Consider the following 6,691-nt stretch of genomic DNA (forward strand, 5'->3'; position numbering starts at 1 on the left):
ACTATGAGCTCATACTGTATGTTTTGGTTTTATTTTTTTAATTCAGATTCACAGCATTCTACGTTGTTCTTAATTACTGGTTAAAATAACAGCTACTCCGATTTATACTGAAATAAATGCCACCGTCCCACAGCTAAAATTATACTTGGATGGTAGGAAGAACCTCAAGGTGGACTTTCGACTCAACCGGGACTCTATGGAAGCATTGATGAGCACATGGATGGGGACATCTCATAACCACACTTATAACTCTGTACTGGCTAGCACATGGTCTGTCATACAGTGTGGTGTCCCGGGCCTTTCAGGTGCCGGTATCGTCTGTTTGTAGGCTGGTTCACACAGGAACCATAAAGATTGCAGCCTTGCGCCAGCAGGTCATTCAGTTCCCAGATGCACAAGACCTTGATGAGGTTGTCCTTGGTTTTGAAAATTTGGCTAACAGCCCTATCTTCTCCAAGTGTGTGGGTGCTATAGATGGATGTCATGTCCGCATAAAAACCCTCGCTGGACCCACTGGCCAGGACTACATCAATAGAAAACTCTTCCCATCCATTCAGATGCAGGCAGTTTGTGATGGGAAGGGCCGGTTCCTTAATGTTTTTGTGGGATATCCTGGTTCTGTCCACGACACTAGAGTCCTGTGAAACAGCAAGATGTATAAAGATGCATTGTATCCTCCACAAGGATACTTCCTTTTGGGGGATGGAGGCTACCCCTGCATCATTCGTCCTGTGGCCATTATTACTCCATACCGGGAGCCAGTGCAAGGGAGAGTGTAGGCCCGCTTCAATCACTACCATGCCATGGCTCGCTCCATAATTGAGCGGGTGTTTGGAATGATGAAAACACGCTGGAGGTCCCTGCTTTTCAAGTCTCTTGAGGTGGACAACACCTTTACCCCAACAGTTATCATGGCGTGTGCAGTTCTGCATAACATTTGTCTGACAACAGGAGACATGATTGAAGCCCCTGAAGTGGTGGATGATGTTGGTTTACCTCCACCCTGTCCAGTGAGAGGGGTCTGTAGTGGGAATGTCTGGCGTGATAATCTGGCAGCAAAACTCTCAGCTCCTCAGGTGCATCCGGTAGAGTTAAATGAACATGATTGTTTGTAGACACATAAAGACAAATTTTGCTCCACACAAGGTTAAGGTTCAGATTGTGTATGGAGGAAAAAAAATCCCTGTGTCTCTAGCCTCATGCATTACATTTTTTGCAATACGCACATCACCAATAGATACAATAGTTTAATGTAAATAAACATGTTTACCAATTACACCAGTAATTTTGTTTTTTTTACTCATGTGGCAACTGTGTTTACCATAAATTGTCTATTAAGGCACATAATGGAACACAAATGATCAAAGCAAAAACAAACAAACAAACAAACAAACAAACAAACAAACAGAGATTGTGTTCAACTTTTTTTAATCAATTGTTCAAAAAGGTCAAGGAGCCTATTTGAAGTAGATTAATTCGTGCGTGGCTTGAAAACGTTCCTCCTCTTTTTCTGTCTCCGTTTCTAGAAAATCTAGCACTCTGTTGGTTCTTTTCTTTTTGGGTGGCGGGGGACCCGAAGAAGTACAGGGTCTTTCCTTGTTAAAGTTGCCTGTGCCAGACGGTGCAGAGGTTGTGGAGTCCTCCTCTCTTTCCTCCACAGATGCAGATGGTGACAAGCCAGGCTCATTGGACACAGCAGAACTGCCAGTGACTTCTGCGTCGCATGAGTCTATCAGAATGGGAGGCTCAATAGACGGCCTCCTCCCAATAGCCTCATGCTTCGCAGAAAACCACGGCCATGTGGCTGCTGTGGCCTCCCCACTATCTGTTCCCGTTCCCGTAGGAGGACAGCGGATCTCCTAAAATAAAATAAATATATTGTTTATTAAACTAGCAGTTATAAAATTCACACAAAATGAAATAAATACATGCATTTAGTTTGTACCTTATATTTTCTTTTTAAATTGTCCCATTTTTTAAGAAAATTAGGTTTGGTGTTATAATTCCATCCGAACCAATCCTCTGAAGAACTTTACTACACAATAAAAAACAAAAAATTCTTTACTCAAACAAAGACAAAGATAGTGTAACAATATTATGATAAATATTATCTAAAACCTCACTGCGTTAATCAAACAAAGTGAAAACAAAATGTTTTTCCATGCAGTCTGGTGGAACAGAACTCAAATCCAGGCTTTTTTGGCACTGTTCCTCTTCCCAGTGAAGTCGGAATCCAGCTCCATCCTCAATTTAATTAACAGTTCAGTCTCCTCATCAGTCCCTGTAAGAAAGAATTTTACACCACAGTGAAGCAGTTCGAAATAATAATGTGTTGCATATTAACCGGCATAAACAAATATACAGTGTTATCAACACATTAAAGCAAATTAACTACAGGCCTAAGTCAAGATCATTCTCTATTCCCTATTTATCACATTTAATAGCAATAAAAATCATTAAAACTGTGCTGAAAAGTACACTTTATACATCGAAATTAAAGGCACCGTCAAAAAAAGAACACACATTTACAATAACTTTATGCTTAATACTCACATTTATGTGTGTTTGAATGTTCTGCCATGGTAAGCACTTGGAGCAGATGTGTAGTGGGAGGAGAATTTATACGTGCGACACGTTTAGGCAATAAACTACTTCCGCATAGGATACACCTGTGTATGCTCGCTCATGACTCCTCAGGAAGACTCCTCCCTCATCGATCCTCGACTCCTCCCGGTGCAATCAGAGAATTGAGATGTCCTTCAATATGGCTGAGCTCGATCGGTTTCCGGGTCATAGGATGGAGGATAGAGGAGCGAGGAGACAAGGATGGATATTGAGAAGCACCCAGGGTCTGCGTGGGTGGTACGTTTCTTTATTTGATAAAGTGCAAAACATAAAGCAAAAGTACATAATAGTTAAGTGTGTCCTCCTGACACATGCATAGTTTCCTCGTTTCGGTCCTTCTCCATTAGACGCCGTCTCGTACGCAGCCAAACTCTCTGTCTCGATTCTCGACTCGGGCTGGCTTTTATCCTCTTCTCGCCAATCACTGTAATTACAGATATGTGTTTACAATCGGTCTTTGACCGACTTATTTCCCGACGATTTCCTGTCTCTCTCTCTCTATACTCCTGTAGACCACGCCCCCTTGCCACACTTACTTTTACCTTTTAATGTGTATGTATTTATATATTATGTGTATGAAGGGTTGAATGTATATATGTGACTTTTTTTGGAACTTTGTTTCAGTGACAATAAATTCTAAGTATAAAACTTATTATTTAGTTTAGTTTTGTGAAGTTAGTTAGACCATTCTCCTGTATATTGAACAATGTAATATATGACATACATTAATTTATATTTTACAATTTATTTAATATATTTTAGCTTTCAGCAAACAGCATGTTTTATATAGTATGAGTGGGAGTAGAATGAAAACATTTTGGACAAACTTTTTCTGCCATGACTTATTGACCAGTATACTCTTTGACCTATGACGTATTAAAAACAAACTGTATGCTGGCGTATTTAGTCATGAGAAATTATTTTATGGGTACTCACTGTGCATTTGGAAAACAGGCAGCCACCAAGTTGTCCGCAATTTTTATTTGATCAACTTTTGAATTTAATCGTTTCTCAGCACCTGTGGCACCATCGGACCTGCCAGGGCTTCTCAATAACAGAACCCATTGCAGATAGCACTTTTAACTCAAAACTTTATTTCTAACATAAAATACCCACGACGAGGCACTCAAGGAGGGAAACTATTTCATGAAATTAATAGAGAAACAGGTAAGTATTCCATATACAGGCAAGAGTTACATAATAGGTAACTCTTTCAAAACACAGGTAGGTAAACAACATCTAAGTATGTCAAACAAGGTTCATGCAGTGGTTGGTATAACAACTAGACCTGACAATGAACAAATAGAAGAGGACAGTATATATGGGGTAATGGTGATCAGGTTTGAAGGATTCTGAGGACTAAAGTTGAGTGCGGGTGAACTGTCAGGTGAGGTCTGGTGCTGAGGGCATGGTCAGATCCCTGACAGGGTATGAAACAATTGTGGGAAGATTAACAAGGAAACTGGGGTGTCATGGCACGTGGCACAAAGAAACAGGCAATGGCCATGTGCTTCCAAACACAAAACAGTCCTGTCACAATAAACTAGTCCGCAATCACAAACAGAACAGACCAAGGGGGATCCCTCAGGATGGCGCTGGCGAACAGACCAATAAAATTAGAAAATCTTTTTTCCAGGTAAATCCTGTGAAGCCTCTGCAAGCATAGTAGGTAACACCTTCATTTGAATGTGGTCATGATAGTGACAGCTAAATTAGGGTACATAGCCAAATTTGTGTTTAATTTTCCACTAGATTGGAGATGGTGTCATGAATGTCCAGGAAATATTGACAAAAGTGTGTATGTAACAAAAAACACTTTAACAAGGGAAACAAGACCGGGTGAATATAACTATATAAAGAGGTGGACATTAAACTTAACATTTAAGACTAGACAAAGATACAGGGAACACAGTGAATATATACAGTTCTGATGATAGGCCTGATGACTGGAAGGTGAGGTTTGTCCCGGCACCGGGGATTGGACGGGACCGGCGGGAACTTGGAAGGTCCGAACGGGACATGCGGGGAATTGGAAGCAGTCTCTGGGGATTCGGAAGCAGTTTTTGGGGGCTTCAAAACCAGGATCTGACGACTTGGAAGAAGGATCTGACGACTTGGAAGAAGGCTCTGGGGCCTTGGAAGCGAGCTCTGCTGGCTCGGGCAGCGTGGTTGGGTCTCTTTTTTAAAATAACCAATAGTATTCGTTTATGGAACAGTCAGTCTGGCACAGCTGCTTTTAAAAGTGTGAAAGCCATAGTGGTATCATCCTCAGGATCATCCCCTATCTCCCATCTAGTGCACTATGCGTCATTAACCATGTAGGACATAATAAATGTAGAACAGGTGGCTCTCATAGTGAAGGGGGCGGACTTGATTGGACGAGAACTTTTACGAGGCTGAACTGTAAGCCGATGTCATGGAATTTCTAGATTTGTTTTCAGCATCCGAGTTCAACACATGCACAATTCAAATGAGTGTGAGTGCTCTACCAGACCGTCAGAAGGCAGCGCTGAGTCGCATCATTCACAGACCCACTGCAAATTAATGATAGAGGAAGTAATTCGCAGTTGCAAACAATCGCGAGCAAACCGCAAAACAACAACCAAACATTATAGAAAAGGATATGCTTCTTAGCTTACTTTTCTTCATTTCAGCTTGTTGGTTATGTATCATTCTTCTTCGACAACGGCACACTGCACACTTTTTGTGTGTGCATTGACCCCAATGGACTAGTGCACTTTTCTTGCGCATGGGCTGTAGTTCACGTCGCATCTTTGTGGTCCTAAAAAACGGCTGTTTGTGGACGACCGTTACCCTTCTGACCACGAAAATAACATAATTTCTTTGACAGGAAGATATTTATATATTTTTTGCATTTTAATGCTTTTTATTTACTTTTCTGTTTTCTTGTTCTTGTTCCTTTTTCCAGATTCCTCTATGGCAAAATAATTTCTATAAAGCAGCTTTCCAATTGTGGTGGAAGATAATTTATCGTCCCTTGATGGCAACCCGCACTAGGCGGTGCCCATAGACTATTGACATAACCGAATCACCCTTTCAGGGAGAATCAAGGAGTCTAATAAATTCAACCTGTTCAAAAAAATGTATACAAAATAAAACTAAATAACAAAAACAGGTAGGATAACATACAGTAGCAGTGATAAACGTATATCTCTTTGACATGGTAATTACCCTACTTCAAGTCCTCAGTTCAACAGACGTCCGACACTAGTGTTAAATGGGTCACCATCGGGCGGAAACAAGCTACTGTTCCGATCATCAAGAGGGTCCTTGTTCACTGAAATGAAATGGTCAATTGACCATTGGTGTTACACACGAAGCTGGAACAAATATGCCATCTAGTATACGGCAGAAGAGTGGTGGAACAGATCATCGTGAAAATAAACAAAAGCATCCGACCCGTCCAGAAGCACTCCGGTTCAGTCATCTATTATCACATGCAGGTAATAGCAGCTTATATTGCTCAAAGGAGAGATCAAGCACCCAAATAGCGCCTTTAAAGCCTGCTGCAACACCCCCCGTCCCCTTCCGAGTCACTGCGGTTAATGACTCACACCACCCAACATGCTCGATGTGTATAAGTTAAAGTCCCACAAATGTAAACAGTCTTTCAACTTGTCTGCATTTACTCCTCAGCCACACTGACATCACATCACTTCCAAGGCGCGTGTGATGCGCTTAGTTAGATGTCACTTCCATCTTTTATGCCCATGGAATGTACCATATCCTCTCCAATAACTAACCTGGTTGATCGCATCACCACACAACAATGCTGCTTTTGAATTGAATTGAAAAAAATACGACAACAGTTCTGGTACTGTACTTCTTGTTTGTTCTTTTGTCTTGTAATGGGGTCAGATGAAAATGTCATGTTCTTTAAGAACCAGGATGGAACGTTGTTGTTTGGTGACCTCTTTTTTAAGCTTGCGTTATTTGCTGTGGAATATTAACTTTAAAGGAAAAAGCAAGCGGCCACGAATTTTTTGGGTAAAATCAATGATAACATGCCATCTTGGTTGTCATTTTTCAGGTAGTTTGTTTTGCC

This window comes from Triplophysa dalaica, chromosome 22 (genome assembly GCF_015846415.1).
Source record: "Triplophysa dalaica isolate WHDGS20190420 chromosome 22, ASM1584641v1, whole genome shotgun sequence".
Classification (NCBI taxonomy): Eukaryota; Metazoa; Chordata; class Actinopteri; order Cypriniformes; family Nemacheilidae; genus Triplophysa; species Triplophysa dalaica.